The 21,829-nt window shown below is 36.5% G+C and overlaps 1 protein-coding gene across 1 annotated transcript in view; it reads right to left on the minus strand.

The window, feature by feature from the left end:
* bahcc1b (BAH domain and coiled-coil containing 1b) overlaps positions 1–14,920 on the minus strand; it is a 99,520-nt gene extending 84,600 nt beyond the window's left edge. The window contains exon 1 of the mRNA XM_046854524.1: positions 14,837–14,920. The gene's annotated coding sequence lies outside the window, so the exon portion shown is untranslated. The remainder of the gene's footprint in view (positions 1–14,836) is intronic.
* Between the last annotated feature and the right edge of the window lie 6,909 nt (positions 14,921–21,829).

A 21,829-nucleotide genomic window follows, 5' to 3' on the forward strand; every position in this document is an offset into this window, starting at 1 on the left:
AATACTTATTTACTCTTTTTTGGCTTCAGAATACATCAGCTGTGAATTAAGGAAAGGTATAGTACCTGGTGTTAGTTCTTGTACATTTGAGTTTGGCACTTAGGCAGCTTCATTACTGCCAATGACCTAAAGCAACCTCCAAACATTTTTATAAATGGCAGCAGTTTTGAGCATGTAATGTAATAAGATAAACAAATCATTAGGGAACCAAATATTCTTAATGATCATGTGCTTCGGGTGATTTTATAGTTTGTTTCCCAAACAGAATGTGAATGTTTGTGGTAACAATACATGTACCCTTGTATAATTAACACCATTGTCTTAACCCAGTAAGGTTAAAAGCAGCAATGGGGTGTAAGTGCCTCAATAGAAAATTACTTGTCCATACTGCAATGCTTACTTCAGAAAAATTACATTAGTTCATTAGACTAAGAGCTGGCACAACACCAAAAAATGTACTTTCAGATTTTGATACATGTTGTAACAGACAATAAATGTAATTAAAACATTAACCATACAGGCCAATTACAGGGCCTCGGTTATCAAACAAATATAATCGATGTTACATGAATGATCCAGGTCATGGTCGTTAATGATAAAGGTGATATGTTAGATGAATTAGATTTGTAACATTACTGCATTCAGTCTAGAGCCATCTGCACTCAAATAAATTGAAAACTCCTAAAATGTGACCTGGTGGCCAGAAAAGCAATAGTTATATACTAGAAGGTACAAACACACACTATAGACCTGCCCTGGTCATAGAAATGAGCTCTGGATTGAGACAGACCTATGCATACAGAGTACCTCTGGGAAAGCTACACTCCTCTCTGTGTTTCAAAGTGCTGAGAAATGCAAAAACCTGTCATGTCAGGTGCACCAAGAGAATAAAATATAGTGGCCTGTAATTTCTTGTACAATAAATAATTTAATATTATAAACAAATAAACAAAGAGCATAAATGTTCACTTCTTTGTCAGAATCTAAACTAAATGGTCAATTCACAGGAGGATAAAATCATAATAGATGTGTTTCCCTGTATTTTAAGCGTCTTTGGATTAAGGACTGAAATGTCCCCAGTCACCATAACTCAAAACCTATGACATATCAAAGGAAGCAAAGGGTCAGCGGAAATGAACATGTCTGAATTACATCTGTTCTTCATTCTAAGCAACAGAGCTTACATACATATGCATGAAGCATTAGATGCTAAAAACAGAGAAGAAAGCAAACAGAGACATCTCTTAAAAGCTCAGTGGCATTCGCTACAATTTTTTCCAGACTTTTCAAATAAAGCCTTTTTATTGCAGCTGTTAAATACAGCAGCTGGGAGCAAAAGACAAGGTCTGTATTGTGACCACCCGCCCGATTCTGACGCACTAGATTTTTGCCCGAACTGCAGAAAATACTGCCCTCATTACATCTGTAGCGCCATCACATGGCAGGGCAGGCAGGTCATGTGATGCTCCAGCAGTAGCTGCTCTTGTTTTAGAGAAAAAAGAGAATCTTATCAGGGCATCAGAACTCAGCTGAAGGCTCAGGGAGTGTCTCAGTTTAGCTCCATCACATTTCTTTGTTGAATGTTGTCCTTTAACATATTCTTGGAATGATATATACAAAAACCAAGATGAAGTAACCCCATGTCCCACATACCTGACCTCTGCCTCAAGATCTCAAGACCACATAAAAAGTACTTTTGTCACAACACCACAATTCATCAAGGTATTTGGATATCTATAAAACTTTTCTAAATGTTTTGGGGATAATATTCAAACATTGTGTATTATTTCACAGTATGTTACACCACTTTATTTTTAGCATTTCATTGTTTACCATGAAATTAAAGTTTTATTTATAAAGATTTGTTTATATGACAGCATTTGTTACATTACATAATAAGTCATTTAATATCCTGGTGGGATTAAATTATGGCTTTCATATGCCTTACTGCTCCCTGCAACAGGTGGCCTTTCCTTTAGATTAATTCCAAATCCTGATGGCTGTTTTAGCACCGAACAGGAATACTATGAGTGATGTTTCATAGGCAAGGCCTAGAAGGTACCCAGACATTTAGTTTTACTGGTTACAAGAGCAAACACTGGCTAGGCAAAATGTAATATAGCTGTTTCTCTCTCTCTCTCTCTCTCTCTCTCTCTCTCTCTCTCTCTCTCTCTCACACACACACACACACACACACACACACACACACACACACACACTACTCCATAACCTGACAAAGTGAACTGGAGATAAAATTTTAGTACCCATGGTCATAATGTAGGAGTATTGCAAGAGGCCTGAGGACAGCAGTACACAAGCATTTGTGTGCATACACAGACACACACACAACCACACACACACACATACACACACGCTTGCAGATACATTTTTCTCTTTCTCTATTCTTATTTCTCAGCGAAAATTCACATAACTGTGGAAAGCCCAAAATGATGATTTCATTTTTTATTCTACCCCTCAGTTCACCTTCCAAGCTTTTACCCTCTAAAGCTACAGGTAAAAAGGTCACACAATGGCCAAGATCAGTCCCTGCTGCTGAAAGTAGAACACAGGAGAAGAGAAATAAATATTGCTGAAATAAATGGTTCATGCCAATAACAAGTCCAGAACCTTATCATCTTTATTCACTGGTAGATTTGTATAATGTGTTTACGGGTTTATAGCATTTGCTTTGATTTAAAAAAAAGTTAGATGCATAATAGTGAATGCAACAAAGAAAATAATGTATAAAAGGTACTACTAGATATTGGAGAGTTGTTAAATACAATTCAGTACATTTTATAAATAATTATAAATTTCAGCCTCTTGCTTGTGATGAATAATAACCTTAAAATATTGTGATAGTAAATACAATTTGGGCATTTTTTAGTTGCAAAATTTTGAAGAGAAAGAAAAACAGAACATTTAATTATACACATATAATTTGACTGTTATAAAAGGTTATAAAAAGTAAAGTGGAAAGCAGTTTACAGTAGATCCACTGGTGATTAGTTTATACGTCTCTGGAGTGTGAAAGTAATTTACACATAGTGTGGGTGCGCCAAATGCGCCTCGCATTATCAGTGGTCATGTAGTTGGTGACAGACGGGTTTGAAGAAAAGCAGCTAAACTCGGGTGTCCAGTAATCACCCCTCTGTGGAGTTTGCCATCAATTCCGAGTTAAAGCCTATTTGCATCGAGACAAAGGGAGATCGCCCATCCATCATTGAGTTGAGGGTGAGCAGGAGGGGTAAACTAGTTCTCTTGCAAATAAAGCTGTTGTCCTCCTGGTTGCGTTTACATAGGCGTGAGCTGAACATGCTAAAGACCCCCATAGTATTTTAAATCTTAAATCTCACTCCTTGGAATATAATTTCAAAGGCCCGGAAATACGACAAAATAAAAAAATCCACAATCTATAAAAACCCTGGCGATTTATGTTTACCCACGTTTAATACATAATATGACATGAAAATATACTAACATAATAAAAAAAACATATAGGATGCTTTTCTCCATATTCTTATTTTCCAATTGCAGATCACTGCCGAAAGTTTTAAACTGGTTGTATTATTATTATTGTTGTTGTTGTTATTGTTATTATTATTATTGTTGTTGTTATTGTTATTATTATTATTATTATTATTATTATTATTATTATTAATAATAATAATTAATACCGTTTTGCTGTTTTTTCTTAGCCTGCAATATCCGGTGGATTAAGCCTAATGTACGTACCGTTATACTACATGATGTGTTGCACTCATGTGTGTGTATATATATATATATATATATATATATATATATATATATATATATATATATATATATATATATAATGACAAAATAAAAAATTCTGAACATTTTAATTATTATTATTGATATTCTTATTAGAATAATAACGCCTGGAAGTGCTGCTAATGCAGGTACTACAGTCCCATATAGAATGCGTTTTGTAAATATGCAGGTTTCCCCTTAAATCTGCGCAATTACCAGTTGTAATTCCTCGTACCGATTTTTGTTCAGTCGGCCCGGGGCTCCCTCCTGCCGGTCCGGCGGGTTCCCCCCCCCGTCCCCTCCCCCCTCCGCAGCACGGCGGGGTCTGGAACGCGAAAGGCAGTAGGAGGTGGAGGTGGAGGGGAGATGAAGGAGGAGGGGGAAGAAGAGATGAAGGAGGAGGAGGGGGTTCCCTGCACGGTTCCGCTCAGAGCGCAGAGCTCGCGCTAAAAGCTAACTCGCCTTAAAGCGGAGCAGAATGGCGGCTCAGCGGAGCGCTCCGGTCCTCACTGAACTCCTCAGCTAATGGACGTGCGCGGATTGGCATCGACACAAGGAAGAGGCAAAGTGGACTCTGAGACTTCCAGTGTGTCTTGTTGGAAATATATCAGGAGGAAGCTTCTGCTGCAGGGGAAACTAATTCCCCAAAAAGCGGGGGGAGGGCTGATTACCGGCGCTAAAGCGCGACTCTGGGTGGTTTTTCTTTTTTTTTTTTTACTCGGAAAGGCAAGTAAATGGCTTATTATGCTATTATCGAGAACACGAGGATGAATGCCGGTCTTTTCCTCGCTGCTGCATGCGGTTTGGACTTGTTTTGTAAGAAGCCCGAATGCACATTTCGGCTACTGATAAATCAGAGCGCTATTTCTCTCTCTCTCTCTCTCTCTCTCTCTCTCTCTCTCTCGTGTGTTTCTCCCCCTCCTGTGCGCCATGCTGCTGTGGAGGAACCGAGCTACAGCCAGATACAGCCGCCGGAGATTTGGCGCGACTTTCAAATAATCGTTTTCTCAAAGGAGGAAAGCGAAACTCACCAGGGCCGGGCATTTCTTAAAAACAACAACAACAACAAATCACTGTTTCCATCTGGGATTTTTTTTCTGCTCTGGGAACATATTGGAGATTGGTTTACTATGAGGTGGGATACAATTTTAAATACATACAGCTCTTTAAACTCACTGATCACATCAATAACAACAACAATAATAACAACAACAGCAATAACATTATGAAACAACAATAATAGTGTTGAGTGTGATGCTGATAATCTCCACCCAATTACCAAAACAATGTGCTTAGGGTATCATTTAAATGCATAGGAAAATAAGTGTAGTACGGGCCCTCGTAGGAATAAACAGTTTTTCTTTCTTCTTTAAATTTTTTAGAACATTTCGTTTATGCTTTAAACAATAGAAGCGCATCACCATTTGATTTTAAATGACTAACCAGCATGTTTATGTTCAATATTCCATACATTTACTTACATATATCGGAACAAATATAGACACGAATCCCATAATTTCAATTTTAGACTTATTCGTTTGATGTGATATTTACACGTTTACAGTGCGTTCACACACACTGTTATATTTGTGTGTGTGTGTGTGTGTGTGTGTGTGTGTGTGTGTGTGTGTGTGTGTGTAAGAACAAGAACTGTTAGTGGAATGGACCACATATTTAGGTATCTGGGCGATTAATTCTTGTATAATTTGCAATCCTAATTTTTTAGAAATTACTGTAATGAAATGTTATATGTCACTTGACTCGTTTCTTCCATTTAACTGCGAACAAAATAATTTCAGATTTTTGCCATATAATAGGGTGTGCTATTTTTAGAGATATTAATTTATAGTATAGATTCGCAAAATATTTCAAAACAAACTTACAATTAATTTTCTATAATTGTGAAATGTAGTGGTTTTGTCCAGATAAGTTTCACAAGGTGCCGTGTTCCTATTGAACATACATTTAAAGTACATTTATTGCATTCATTGGCCCGTATTTACTGGGAAAGTCACAGGTCATGACAATGCCGCTGGTTTTTTTTCTCTTAAATATCGATAAAAAATAACAGAAAAGTATAAATGGATTTTTTTGTTTAGATCATTGTTTTGTTTTATAAATTAACGTGATTCACGTGACATGTTGGTGCCACGCAGTAATGCGGCCCTATGACGTGAGGAACATGTTAGCGTTTACATAGACCAAGCGATTTTTAATTACCTGGTTTCCTTTACGGGTTTTTAAGACTCCAAATTAAGAAGCAAATTCCAATATTAAGAAAAAAAAAAAAAAGACTGCATCATGCGTAATAGGAGCATGCATAATCAGTCTGGGCAAACGCAGTAGGATTTATCAGATTTAAAAATAAAAACGGATCCAATCATTTTGAGACAATGATTTAATATTACTTCCAGATATAATTAATAACAATTCCACTTTAACCTAACTTTATAGTTGCAGACACAATAACACTATTTTCAACAGGAATTATGTGTTCTGACTGAAAAATAAAATGTAATAGGCAGTTGTGTCTTGTTTAATGTCGGTCTCCTAAATCACTTCTCTAACAGAGACCTAATTTGATTGACATTTGGACAACATCAGAAATCAGAACATTGTGATAAAATAGACTATACCCAATATCAACTGCTTTATTGGCAAGTACGTTCTTCATGGGTTCATTGAATAAATAAGGATTTTAATAAATGGCTTGTAGTTGGGACCCTTTCTGAATAGAAACTGTTGTTTGATTCTAAAAGGAACCTTTAAAGGTTAAGTTGGAGACCTACTTCTGAAAATACCAGCTCCACGTTCTATAATACAACAATGAAAATGGAAATTATTATAAGATCATTTTATTATAGTAATTATAATTAATGCCTGAGCACTATTGCTATTGTTCTCATTATTTTTTATTTTCCTTTTCACTTAAAAACAAGAACAAATGGGCGCGCACACACACACACACACACACACTATTTGAGTTTTGCGAGTGTAGTTAAGCAGAACGGCCAGGGCCGCAGTGCAGCATCGAGTATGTGAACTTAATTCAAGCTGACTAGAGCAGGAGGGGGAGTTTTGCAGTAGGACCATGAGCACAACGATAACAACAAAACCAATAATCCTGAAAGAAAACAACTAAACTCAAAGTAAATCAACAGTAGTTAAATTAATAATAGCATTAAGCCTTGTAAATTTTGTATATAAAATTTAAAACATTTATCTTTTAGTATCTTTTCTGCTTATCCAGTTGAGCATTTCCTTAACAAACTCATGGAAGTGCATCATGAGAAAAAGGAAGTTTACACACACGGCAAAAAAAAAAAAAACCCAAGTGGAGTTGGAATATCATTGCATATCAATAATCATTGGTGAGAACGCATGTGGGTTAAACGTTTTCTAATGTTCATGTATTATTTTATTACAATTCAGAGATGTATTCATTTGCAACATGTATGTAAGTCACTTATAATTTTTCGTAAGGAATTTATGTAAATTATTTATTAAACTTTAATCGAAAAAAATTACTTTTGTGTCATTTTTTTCCTTGTTGTATGCTAACATTTTCCTCACTTTATTGTCATTTCTCATGTCTTTCACCAATCATTTGGAGACAACCTGTTGTTCATGTTTTCCAATGAGATGCACAAAAAGATGCTGAATGCTCTACACCTGTAAACAGTATAGTTTAGGGCTACATTTCAGTTTAGGATATTACATAAATACATAAACATATATATATATATATATATATATATATATATATATATATATATATATATGTGTGTGTGTGTGTGTGTGTTTATGTATTTATGTAATGTATTTATGTAATATAATAAACTGTATTTATGTATATATGCACACACACATTTTATATATATATATATATATATATATATATATATATATATATATATATATATATATATATATATAAAATTACATACTTTTTTACCATAACATACATGAAAATGTAGATGAGTAGTAAGTGAACCGAAAGGTATTCTGAATTCTTTTACATCTTGGGCTAAAAAAAACTGGCTAAAAATTATACTTATCATTTCATAATTTCCATTTCATATTATAGATAATTTTATATCAAATAAAATATTTATTTCTGATGATTCTATATTAGTTTGTGGAAATGACATGCCCATGGCTAAACACAGAGACGTGCCGTGTTTGATAGAGTAGTAAACACATACAAGACACACACTCACTAAGTCATACACACTGCTCTAGAAATCTTTCATTTTGTTATCACTTCTTAAATATATAAGCAGCCTCGAAGACACCGGATATAAAATGTCATGAGTTTAAGGTAATATCCTGTATCTGCCTTCAGCTTTGCCATGAAGAGAGCTACAGTCAGCGTGGTTCAAACCGTCCACTCCTTACTGATAAAAAGCTTTTCTGAATACTGTAGATTTATTGTGATTTTTCACAACAACCAATCTTGTCTTGCCCTCCTGCTCCAGCCATGTTACCACACTGCACTCGGGCCTGTTCTGTTACAAGGTCCATCATGTCCAACCACCAAACGCTCTCTAGACATAAAGTAAAAATGTGGGTCCTCTAATATCCTGAGCAACTCTTCGATCATTTGCGCAAAACCTTTATTCAAGTTTCCCTTTTTTCTATCCAAAGTAGGCTATAACATGATAGTTATAACGCCTGAATACGACTTTTATCTAAACCTAATGTGTTATATTTTAAGAGTCATGCGCAAATCGTTAAAGCTTTCAAAACATCCAAAGAGCAAAAACAAACTGGAAACATGGACAATATGGAAACTCTAAACGGAGGCTTGTGTGGACGTGAGAGGAACTCACATGTGGGCACACGAGGGGAAATGACGCTGTAGCTTACAAAATAAAAAGTTTCCTTTTTTTAATTATTTTTTTTAATCATGATTCTTGCTGGGCGTAAAAATAATGAAAGCTTTTGTAAACATCTATGCATTTTATATCCACCATTTCAAATTTGGAAATGATCAAACACACACACACACACACACACACACAGCTCACCGGTCAGTTCGCAGGTCCTTCCGAGCTGCACTTTGCGCAGGATTTGTAAAATTCCTTCTAGGCTAAAGACAAACATTGTGGTTGTTGGACGGCGTCTTGCTCATTTAGATGAACCGAAAAACAAAACACTGTTCGGGTTCGATAGAGTTCAGTTTAGCAGTCGGTCCACCTTTTTTTTTCGTGGAATATGGATACGTTTTGTGGTCAGCTTCGTTTAGCTGTTCAAAGCTTTAGCCTACGGCCCAAGTGCTCGTGACGTTTTGCTCCTAGAAAGTGCTAATCTTTTCTAATTGGACAGTCGGGACAAAACCTCCAAAACCGCACATTGTGGTACAAATATATGTGAAAAGTGGTGGTAGAGGAATTGAAAATACTTCTTTAGTTCGGTAGTGTGCGGTTTATTGAGTTCATCTATGCCTCTGTGTGCGCGCGCGGTTTCTCACAAGAGATATTTTGCTATCGCTCGTGTTTATATAAAGTCTATGTAACATTATTGTTTATATGTAATAAAGTTAAGGGCCGAGATTATTAAGACTTCTGTACTCGAGATTTTGAGAATAGTTGTTCCAATTGTATACTTTACACTGCTTTACTAACAGGACACAATTTGACCTTTTAAAAAAAAAGGAGCATATAAATCACGTGTCCTTTAAAATATATATATTTCTACATGCATTCATTCTCAGTTCGAGCTTTCTCTGGGTACTGAGGGCAGTGGATCTGGAACCTATTCAGAGAACAAGGGCCTGAGGTGGGAACACACCCAAGAACAGACTATATATGTATTTTATGTTATAAATATAAAGGGTTTGTCTATGTCTACTTTCTTATAGTCCAGAATAAGTACCCTCATAATTGGCAAGCTTCAAAAAATAATTTTAGATACACAATACTTTAATTTAACATGTTGAAGAAAAACAAATATAAGCGACAATATTGCTAGGGTAACATTGGTAGACTACTTACTGTTTTATATTTATGTATATATATATATATATATATATATATATATATATATATATATATATATATATATATATAAAATCATTTTCATTTATTTTATACGCAACCTGTATTGCTGTAGGGTTCATCTGAAGGCAATATTGATCGATGACCAGTGATGAATCAAGGCAAAGATATTTCATGCAGTTATTGTCTTTGCTCCTGCCCTGCATCTATTTTTCTCTTTTGTGACATTCCTCTGCCATTCAGACCGCAGAGGCCCCGTATGGAGGATCTATCTGTATATCTAATTTATGCCGAGCCGGTTTCCACACTTTAGACCCTTGCATTTAATCCCAATACAAATGTTTTGACAGTAATAAAACCATTTTTACTAAATATGAGCATAGATGAATCTGACATTCCAATTTCCTTTTTAAAAACGACACTTTTACACTATTAAACTTATGTGTATATATTTTTTTTCGTTATGTTTTTGTTTTAATTGGTTGTTTACATGGTACTGTATTTGGCATCTTGGATTTCATGGATTAAGATTAAGCCTGGGAACATCTGTATTTCCTAGTCTTTATCATGGCTGATCACATAGAGAAAAATGAGCACAATTTGCAATGTGAATAGCAATTATTTTAACTGTGATAAAGTGTAAAATAGAAATCTTTTAGAAAGTGGTTGATGATGTTTAGCTGGTCATTGCATTGATTCTGTTGTGCTGATATTATTTTGCTGGAAAAAAAAAATTCCATCACCAGCTCCTCCTTAACAGCTGGTGAGGTAGATGGCCAGGTGTGTGATTTGAGGGCCTTTGGGCTAAACTAGTCTCTGTGGACTCTCAGCAGACAATACCCCACTGACTTGTAGGCTACCGGGCATATCTGAAGTCTCAACCCCCTTTCTCTGCTCTTTGGTCTGGTTACTCTACCTCCAGTGGCCCATGGCTATGACTAGCAGACAGAGACACAGGAGATTTCAGTGGAAAAGCTCTCCCTCCCTCTCTCCTGCTCTTTCACACTCTCAGTGAGGAATGAGTATTGAATAGGGGTGGGACGAAGAGTTTGAGAGTACAGGATCTGTGGGGGTAGGGAGGAGCTGGATTGGTGCTTATTTAATTGGCTGTCGGACCTCCTGGAGTTTCAGCATTTCTACAAAATAGGATGAGCCCCCTCCCATACACACACTTAGCCCCAACATCTTTTCCAACTAATGTAATTATGATTCCTGGGGTTGTATGTATCAACTCTATATGCATGCAAAGAATAAAGAAAAGGGAAGTCAAGAATACAGGAAATGTTTCAGCCCAAGAGTTCAGCCTGCTTTAACTTTAGCAATATGACATGTAGAACAAGTGGAGTTACTCATATCTGAAGTGGCTTCATGGCTTCGTGGCTTCATTCCAAGGATGGGATCTTTATACGTGTAATTTCTACTTAATTTCACCAAACAGTTTGAGAATATTCACTGTTTAAATTATAAAAAAGATGATGGTAAGTGATCAGTTTTATCTCTTGAACAGCCCAGAAGTTTGTGGAACTGAATGCCACAGATCTTTGTCTCATTAACCATTTTAATAGATTCTTCTTAGAGCAGCTCCATAGGTTTAAGGTCGGATGCTTGGGCAGGGAGTTCTCTTATAGACAGCACTGCACAGTTTTCCTGCATAGTTTTAACTTGTGTTTGTGGTTATCAGGTCAAATTTCATAAATAAATAAAATTAATTAATCAGTTGCATATTGTTGATGCCTTCTATTTCATCATTTTTTAATTTCCTGTTAAATCTTGAAATATTATAACTAACAACCAAGAACTAACCAGTATTTTATAATATTATTCACATTTTCATAATACTTCAGTGTAAAAAGATGTTTATGAATTTTTCAGAATTTTTGAGACCAGCATCAGGCTGATAGCACTCAATTTGACAACATACACTTCATTACATACTTCTGTTTTAAGACACTAGTGAACTTTAATTCATATGCAGATATAGGAAAAGTTTCTTACCAAACCCAGCAGAAAACTGAAACTGATCTGTACTTTCAATAAATACGTGTAAAGAACCCCCCGACCCCCATGCTACAATACCACAGTTAAATGTATTGTAATGAGACTTGAACTCTCATTTTTTCTTAATGTTATGAGATGCAAGCTCACAAGGTGGGGGCTCACCAAAGGGCAGAATGTATTTCCATGGAAGGGTCTCATAAGGCCTGTCACACACATCCCAAATAAAGGGTTGAAAAACGCCTGCCTCTGAACTGCTGTAAAAGATCAAGGGGCAGGTGTGTCAGGCCAGAGGAAGGCAGGGCTTTGGAGAGAAGACTGGGGTCCTTCTTGGAGGGAGACAGGGACTAAGAGGGGGAAGGGTGCAGGTACGACTAGCTATTGTTTCTGCTCCTTAATGCTCATGCATAATTTTCACATTATTGATCTACTTCACCCATATGAGAAAGGCAGAACATAATGGCATGGCAGAAGGTTAAAAGGCATTAGGTGGAAAGTTCTGCATGTGTGTTTGTGTGTGCTCAGTATCCTGTGTTGAATAAGTGTATGTGGAAGGTTGCATGTGCCAGAGGGAGCACATCCAGGGCTAACGATGGACAAACCAGATGTTGGAGCAGAAAGGGAGGGGCTGAGCAAGGTCATGCATGCTGCCTCTCTTGTCCTTTGAATCCCTTAGCGTTTAGCCTCGTCTCATTCTCATTCCGTACCCTTTCCACCTTCTGTACACACTGGGTGGTGTATATGAGTGCGTGCTTCACTTCAACGTACACGACAGCCAGAGTTACATGTGCATGTGAGGACATGTGTTCATGAGTGGTGTATGCATTGCTGTTGTGCTTTATGGTCTATTTGCTGAGTGGCTGCTCACAATCACGTCAGCTGAAGCAGAAGTAAAATTGTACAAAAAAAAAAAACTTAAGAATAAAAACGACTGTTTGCCTTGAATAATAAATACAATTAATTTCTAACTCACTGAAACCCACACAAAAAGAAAAAAAAAACATTAAATTTATGTATGACAGTTAGACGTGTGATGGTTTTACAGTTTGACTAGACATACCAGAGCTTTGAAGACTCCATCTGCTGGTCTGATAGCACATTACAGTTTTTATCAAGCATCCTTAGATTAAAATAAGAGAAGATATGAATATGTGTCTCTATATTCTCTAATAAAAAAACCTAGGTTTACCAAACAGTATGTGCTGGTGGGCATTCCAAGATGAATGGGTCATCCCATATGCAAAGGGACACAATGTACCATGTCTATATTGACTGTAAGCAGACTTTATGTATCATGCAAATCAGAACGAAAGGAGCACACGTGTCTGTTGTTGCAATTTAACATTTTGGAGGAAAAGTTGTTATATAATTTGGATAAATTTGTCATTCTGTGGGTTTTTTTAAGGGGTGGGGGTGTTTAGGAGAGCTTGCTTGGTTAGGAGGAGCTTTGGGTTCAATACTTCTTAGATAAGCTACAGGTGACATTAAATAGATAATTGGGATTTTGTTCCCAGACTCATTCTGAATCATGTCAATAATACTCAATAAATATATTCACCCTCATGGTCAGCTTTTCACCCATTCGGTAAGTGTAACTGTATTAAAACTAAAAATAGAACACCTTCATCTTCGAAAATAAAACCTGAAATGCTAGCAGGAAAAAATGTTTTTAAGTTAATTTAGAAACCACCAGTTCAGTTTAAATACAAAAACCAAAAACATGAATTGTGTTATATAGTTATACTCTAAACTGTAAGAAGTTTTAGGTTATGTACATGTCTAAAGTGAGGGTGTCTCTATGACTTAAAGGCAAAGCTCAGCGGTAAACAGTAACACCTGCCGTATGTATAATTCATACAAGACACACTCACACAAGACATACACCAGGTGCACATACACAGACATACATGCATACATACATATAGGGAAGATGCAAACATCTGCAAGAGATTTGTACTGTGAATTGATACCTAATCATAAATAACAGGAACATTCAAAACTCATTTGGTTGGCTGGCAGTGACCTCGAAAGGTTTGAGGTTTCTTAAATGGAACAGAGGGGTATAAATAAGAGGGGGGGGGGGATGCTCAGAGCAGAGCTGAGTGACTCCAAATGAAATGGAAGATGATCTTTATACGGCAGCTGGTTTGTGTAGTATGAAGGGAAGCACCACTTCATAAAGACAATCATGAGTACTTGGAGCTGATTTCAAACAGCTGCTACAGATTTTTGCCAATTAAAGATTGCGCTGGCCCTGGCATGGAAAATTAGAAATTTATTTGTAAGCCATTAATCCAAAGCACATTAGGAGGCATTACTTTATATACATTATATTCAATAAATGATAATGGGATGTTGTCCCAGTCCCCATTTGTCAGTAAGAATGCTTTCAGATATTTTTGCAGAATAAATAAAGCAAAACTAACTAAATAAACAAACAAACAAATAAATAAATAAACAACAAGAACAATAATAATTATAATAATCATAAAATGGTGGATAAATATATGTCTATGCTTGGATGTTTTGTACAGAAAATGGCAACACAAGCTCTATCCTCTAGTAAAGTTAACTAAAAAACTACTTCTTGCTAATATGTCCTACAGAATACTACATTTAGCAAAGACATCCCTTTTAAAATGTATTTTGTGATCAAACAAAAAGACGTCCAAAATATCCTTCACTACATCAGTAACGTTTTTGTTGACATTTTCCCAGATTGTTTAAATTACACACACTCGTTTGATTTTATGACTTTAAGTCATCATACAGTTGTTCTTGTAATTCTAACCCCATTTATTAGTTTGTTTATTTATTTATTTTACAAGCTGGCTATATAACTTCTAGACGCCTTTCCATAGCAGACTTCAAACAATTTGTGATGTATTTTTTAAGTTTTTATCTCCAAAGCTATATTACGCATGCTGTATTTAAACAATCTTCTGATAATTACAAGTCTGATTTCCCTGAACTGAAAGAGCTTACTGCTAGGAAGGTTTGTGCAATCTTACTAATTTTTTCTGCACATAATTGCCTCAGACTTGGAAACAGATTCATCATCAAAGTACCTTTTTTGTCGAGAATTCTGGGCAGGTATCTCACGGGGCAGCAGTCATCGTATTCCCCTGGATATTTCAGTTCAGCCTGGCTTGTGTGGGTTTAAATATTTTGACAAAGTGTTCTTTAATCTGAATCAGCTTGTTTATGTTCTCGCCTCAGCAAAGGGAAACATACAAGAGGAGTCGCTTTGACGAGATTGCATGTGTTTCTTATCAAGCCATACAGACACACACATGTCCAAACCGTTCACTGACAAGGGGCCCATGCAGCCACAGGAGGCCCAGAATCACTGCTCCCTCTGCCTGCGAGACACAGAGCTGCATTTCACTCAGCTTTCAACATTAGACACTAAACAGCATTAGTTTTCTAAATTCCATTTAATCTCCTAGAAGCTATATTTTACATTTTAGATATAAACTACTGTTTCTAAGATCTAGAGGTACTCCCTATACCTACACAAATGATTCAAAATCCCTCCTGTCCTACTGTTCCTTTGGTCAGTAAGCTTTCTGTCAGTAGCTGAATGGAGGCAGGTGGAGGATCCCATGTGCTTTCCATTTGCGAGGGGGGAGCTAGGAGAGGTCTGAAATGGCCACAATTAAAACCAAATGCGCAACCTGTGGCTTGTGCACTCAGCAGGCGGCACGCGGTGAACCAACAAACACTCACACTTATGTACACACACACACACACACACACACTCACACACACACACACACACACACACACACACGCACAGACACACACGCGTATACACCAGCCAGGAGCAGGGAGAACGAAAGCACTTCAGATTTATTGCTTGGAAATGAAATGATTGCCTTAACTCTATGAGAGGTGCAGGCAAAAAGCTTGGCTCTGTGCTTGGCTGTTTAGGGAGGAGAGAGACCTGTAGAATGTTAAGTTGTTGTGGTCCAGCGCTGGAAGCTCCGAGGTCAGGGTAAGCATGAGGCCAGCCGAGGGTCAGCAGCATGGTTCAGTAAAACAAAAGAAGTTTATGTGGTTGAGAACGGTTTCTCGGCTGCAGCCAGAATGTCTGCGGACCACATTGTTTAGCTCGAGGACATGGAGACCATGATTAGAGTGGAGCAGCTAGGGTGATGCTGGTCAGGTCGCACAAAACTACACCCACATGTTCAAGGACTGCATGTCCAGCTGCCCAGTGGGTATTTACACCCTACCTCTGACATCCCGAGACCCTTCTGTCACTCAAACCACTCCTGAATAGAATAAATAACTTCACAGAGGCACATACTGCATGCTCAAAACAATGTGGTAGAACTCTTATGTATTTCAAGGATATAATTACTAGTGGGTAGATTGTGGACAGCAGGGGTACAGTGAGAAAAGGAGTCCACAGCTAGAAGCAGAAAGATACAAAGATGTATCAAACATGCTGTGGCTTATTAAAGGCCTGCAGTTTCTTTCATCATGTAACACCATTAGGATTTGCAATTTAGGTGTGCTTCTGTGCTGGACACAATTTCATAAAACAAGAAGAAATCTACGACTGATACTATAAAGCAAAAAACAAATCCTATACACAAAACTCATTCAAGATTTTATTTTCTTAAAATGATTTTTTAGAATTATTTATATACTTATTTATAATATAATGTAATAATATAATATAATATTTATTATGATAATAATATATTATAATAATCTATATAATTAATCAGGGTTTACATGCAATAGCTGACAGTTGGAATATAATTAAATATACATTTTAAAGAGATAAAATAACAAATATATTGTATTTATACATTTTCACATGCTCAGATCATGTCTGCATAGATGCATGTGTGTGTGTGTGTGTGTGTATGTGTGTGTGTGTGTGTGTGTGTGTGTGTGTGTGTGTGTGTGGTACTATGGCCAAATGATCTAACTATAAAGTTTAAGTATTTCTTGTATACTTTATTAGGATGAATTTCAGATGGTCGTTCCCTAAAAACTAATAAAGTTGCAGCAGATAAATGTCAATGGTTCAGAAGACACTGGACACAACCCTATACCCCATACCAGACAGAAAAGGCCACCCACAATTAACCCATCAACCAAATATTTATACACACGCTATGTGCATGTTTCTTCTTTTCATGGTTATGAGCCCAAAACCACGCTGAAAGAAAATGTGGCTTTGGCACAATCAGAACAAAGCAAAGCAAATAACTACAAATACAGGAAACATAGAGCAGCCGCTTTGTTTCAGGACACTTTAAAAACAGAGCAGGGAGGAAAACATAATGACAAAGGGATGACAATTTAATTCTGCAACCATACTGACCACCTTTGCCTCGCTGCATCCTGAAGCTCTTTACCCTGACCCAGCTCACTGCATGAGTTTTTCTCCCACAACAAGACAGAGTACTTCGCTCTCTTTACTTATCCTACACAGAAAAGAAAAACATTACAGAAGTAAATTTCAGAGAGAGAAGAAGAAAGTGAAGAAGAAGATGTAATGGAGGACCATCGGCTTGAAAGTGTGTTAAGGCCAGGCTGAAGGAGTCCACAATGCCTGCCCTTGATCAGGCCAGTGTAAGAACAAAGGGGAGATAGAGGGGACATAGCTGTCTTTCATGTGTGTGCTTGATGTCTATGTGCAGGGCACTCACTCATGCACAATACAAGACACAAGCACAAAGTAAAAATCACACACACAGATTACCTTGTACCTCGGAGCTCATATGGACCTATCCATAGTATCCACGCACAAAAAAACTCTGAAAACCAGAACTATGTTTATATACATGCAAATCTTTGGATTTATATGTATATACAGTTAGTTTTCCAACAGGAAATATAAAAGTAGCATGGTGGTACTAAAAATCAATTATCCTGTATAAATGTACTTATTGCTATTAAAAAAGAAATTTCCTGTTTAGAACAGCTTAATGTGTTTTGCTTTGGCTAACCCCAAAACTCTTACCACCAGCTGTCCTATAGCACTCCGCTCATATTTCGGACCAACAGAATGAGAGTAGGAGAAAACAGTGCAATAAAAAGTGAGAGTGAGAAAATGAGAGAAAACAAGGAGGGGGGTCTGAGATTCCAGGCGAGAGTGTGTGGCCTGTGTGTGCACTGGGAGAGAAAATGGATGGATGTTGATTCTAACCTGTCACCACTGTGTGGCCATTTGGGCCAATATAAAATCCCTGATGTGTCTTTGATTCCTTCTCACTTCTACTGCTGCTCTGACGTGAATGGGAATGGAGTGTAGACGAAGATTATAGTGAGAGATATGTAAACTATGCAGAAAAGGGAAGAGAGTGTGGACCGAGGTTTATATTATGAAAGAGAGAAATTGGATGTAGAAAGTAGAGGGAGAGTGTTCAGTTTACAGCTTGAAAAAGAAGATCAGTTTAAACCATGATTATTACAGGAAAGCAAGTTTTAGTAAAGGGTTAAAGAGATGGAAATGGCATTATATTTGTGAATAATTCAGTTAGTAATGAAGAATTACTTGTGTTGTGTCAGTAGGTTGCACCCAGGTCCCAAATACAAAGGTGTGTTTGCATATTATATGGGAAGTTGTTTGCAATCTTTTAGGGTCTCTAAGCAAGATTTTCCACTAGACACATTATATAAGCCTAACAGCCTCCTCAGGTGAGCCTCTTCCTTCAAGGTGGTGACAGAATAAACAACTGCATTTGTCAGTGGTATTCCATATAGGGTAAATGAATAAGTACGTTTGTAATTTCTTTAGCAGATTAGTTGGGTGTTTTTTTTTACATGCATTCAATATGATTCCTTAATTTTGATTCATCAAATGAGTTCTCATTACTTTTTGAACTCTAAAAATCACTGATTAATTATCAACTGTCACTTCCCTGTGCTTTTGCATATTTCAGAATACTTGGCTTATGGTGATTCACACATTCGGCGTTAACACATTTTAGCAAATGTGTATTTTCACCAAAAGTATAGACACTGGCAGAACCACAGAAGTGGCCAAAGAGTTATTTATAATAGAATCATTCTGCAATATGAATACACTCCATTTGCAAACTTTGTGAAATATTTTTCTAATTAAAATAAATTACACTGTTGATATGGAACAACAACAGCTTATAATTTTGGAGTAAACAATCATTTTGTTACTATTTTCCTAGCATTACAATTTTATATAGCAGATTTTTGTTCTAGGTACTATTCTGAAAACTTATTCTGCAACTAATTGTGTGTGTTTATAGTTGTGTAAGTATTTCAATAATTATACAATTTCTATATAGCAAAACTATATATGTTTTACTGATTAGTGGATGACATTAATGCATTTTGATTATTATAATCAAGATAAAATAATTTTCAAAGAACAATAGATGTTCCCTATCAACTGTAATTTTTAATAAAATGTATACCTAATTATTCTTATATACCTAACCTAAATATTCCTAATTTAATACTTAAAGTAAAAAGCATAAAAATCATATTTTATTTATTTCCAAAAAAAAAATGTTGGCAACTTGATATGTTCCATATAACTACTACATTAAATAGTAGGTTTAAAAAAAAAAACAAATAAAATGTATTAACTTTTCCATTGAGTGATTTTTTTCTTATATCTATTTAGCCCCAATCAGTAGCAAATGGTGTTTGTAAGATGGAGAAGACTATGCTAAATAGCATTCTTCTTTTTATATACCCTTATCAGAATTAAACTTTCAACAAAACCAGCACAAAAATGTTATTGTATTAAAATGTGCTTACTTTTAGGGTTAAAAAACCTTGGTAAAAAAATCTTGGTAATATTTCAAAGAATTACTAAAACATAACAGCATTAAGTAAGAAATGCATATTTGGTCTAGTGACATATATATATTTAATATAAAAAGCAGGCAAAAATATTAATTAGGATCACTGCTCTTAAAAACATCCTTTAAGAAAAAATGCATAGTTTTGAGGTTATTAATTGTAAATATTTGACTTGTATATATAGAAACAGGATAAAGTGTATAAGGAGAACAGGAGGAAATGAATTCCTGAGAACTATCTTTTCCTTTTATACAAAAGGAGAAGGAGTTAACAGCTGAAATCAGGTCAGTATACGAGCAGGGATTCAACACAGCTATGTACTCTAGCCAAAAAAAAAATCAGTTGAAATATAGACACAGAGTGAACTAAAGATGTGACACTACTTTCCCTTTCTCCTAGAAAGATAAAGGCCAGACAGGCAGTTCCTGAAAGAGCCAGGCCCTAGAGGACAAACTTATTACAGAAGTAGCTCCAATGATGTGCAGTGGTGAGTCCTTTCACAACGCACTAGTACTTAAACTGTGCTAAAATTCAAATAATATTTTATCAAAACATTGGTTTCCAAAAGATTCTGCCATAAAGTCCTCAAAGAACTCTTATTTCTAAATAATCCAAGACATACCAGTCTTCTTTTACCACCATGCGGACATGAGATGCCTTCTTTCTTCACTTTAGCCCCCTACCAAGGCTATATATCAAAAATCTGTCTGGTGTTGGCATTCACACCACCAAGCTTCGTGGAGGTATGGAAGTATTTTAATAGTAGTGACTCAGTAGAACCAAACACAGGGGCTCTTTCTGTGCTGTTTGCAGGTAACAGGCTGAGCCTTTGACAAGTCTCTGCATCCCTGGTGGCTGATATATGGTGGACTTGAGGGTCTAGCTGTAGCAAGTTGAGGAGCAGAGGCTATATAGATCAACCCATCAGCACAGCTCTTGTCACCCCTCCATTTTTATGAGTTTTTTTTCCTCTAGAGATTTATGGTAGTTTTTCTACTTCATGGGGGTTTGAGTGGAGTTACTTAAGCCTAATTCAGTATGAAGACCTAATTAAGATGCTCTCACAGTCCCAATAGTTTGAGGATGTGGGGGAGGGTTGTATGTATGGAAAAGCACAGAGGGAACGAAGGAAGGAAGGAGGGAGGGAAGGAGGGAGGGAAGAGGGAGGCCTGTAAAATAACTGACTGTCAGGCGAAGACGCCTGCCATGTCTGCATTCAGAACCCTTTAATGAAATGAGACAGGTCTGCTTTCTCCGCAACTTTCAAGTACAGCTTCTCAATCACATGCACTCACAGATAAACAACTGATAAATGGTCACAATATATAATCTGGAAAGATTACAAAGCTTATTTTAATTACCCCACCCCTCCACACACACACAAACAAACACACACACATACACACACACCTTTAACTGTAGGGGCAAGCATGATAAAACAAATGTCACAGATTTAAAAATAAATGAAATTTACTTCATAATATGATCTTCTAGTGTGGCAATCATTTCTATCATATGAATGATGCATGGAATTGAATTGTAGCAAATGGTGTAAATGTCACAGTGACAGTTTTACTGTCTAGTCACACATTCCAAAAATGAGCCATGCCTGAGTGTGACTTTGAGAAGACAAAATTCACATCAGCTGTCTGACCCTTACAGAGTGATAGCTCTATCACTTAGTAGTGTTCATGAATAACCTCTCCAACCTACTTTGTTTCGACTTCTTGATAGAAAAAATAACAAATATGAATAATCTAAAGATTAAACATAAATGTAAAACATTCAGAATAATGTCAGATAGTAACTGTAGAAGAAAAATACACACATTCTAAACAATTGTATATTTTCCAGGCAAACCATTAGGCCAAAGAGGAAGCAGCATTGCTTATAAAAATATACCAATAACAGGTTTGCTGAGTCATTGCTTTAAACATGGGATTTACCCTATTAGAAACCTTGAAGTAGTGATTTTGATTTGACCCTACCATCCTATCAGACATCTGTAATTAACAGTTGTGACTTTTGTTTAAATGGCATACCACTCTTGTCTTCCCTTTATTCATGATTATCAACATAAAAGGAGTTATCTGAAGCCTTTTAGCACCGCTGATGGTTACGAGAGAATGCTTTAATAGATTTCACCAGAACAAAGGTAGGCAATGTTTAGTTGGCCATGTCAGTCTTTTTGTGTGTGGAGAAGTCCTGCATTAAAAAACCCATTCACTGGTCTGGTTGATGTGTAATTA

The sequence above is a fragment of the Silurus meridionalis genome, chromosome 7, assembly GCF_014805685.1.
Source record: "Silurus meridionalis isolate SWU-2019-XX chromosome 7, ASM1480568v1, whole genome shotgun sequence".
NCBI classification, from domain to species: Eukaryota; Metazoa; Chordata; class Actinopteri; order Siluriformes; family Siluridae; genus Silurus; species Silurus meridionalis.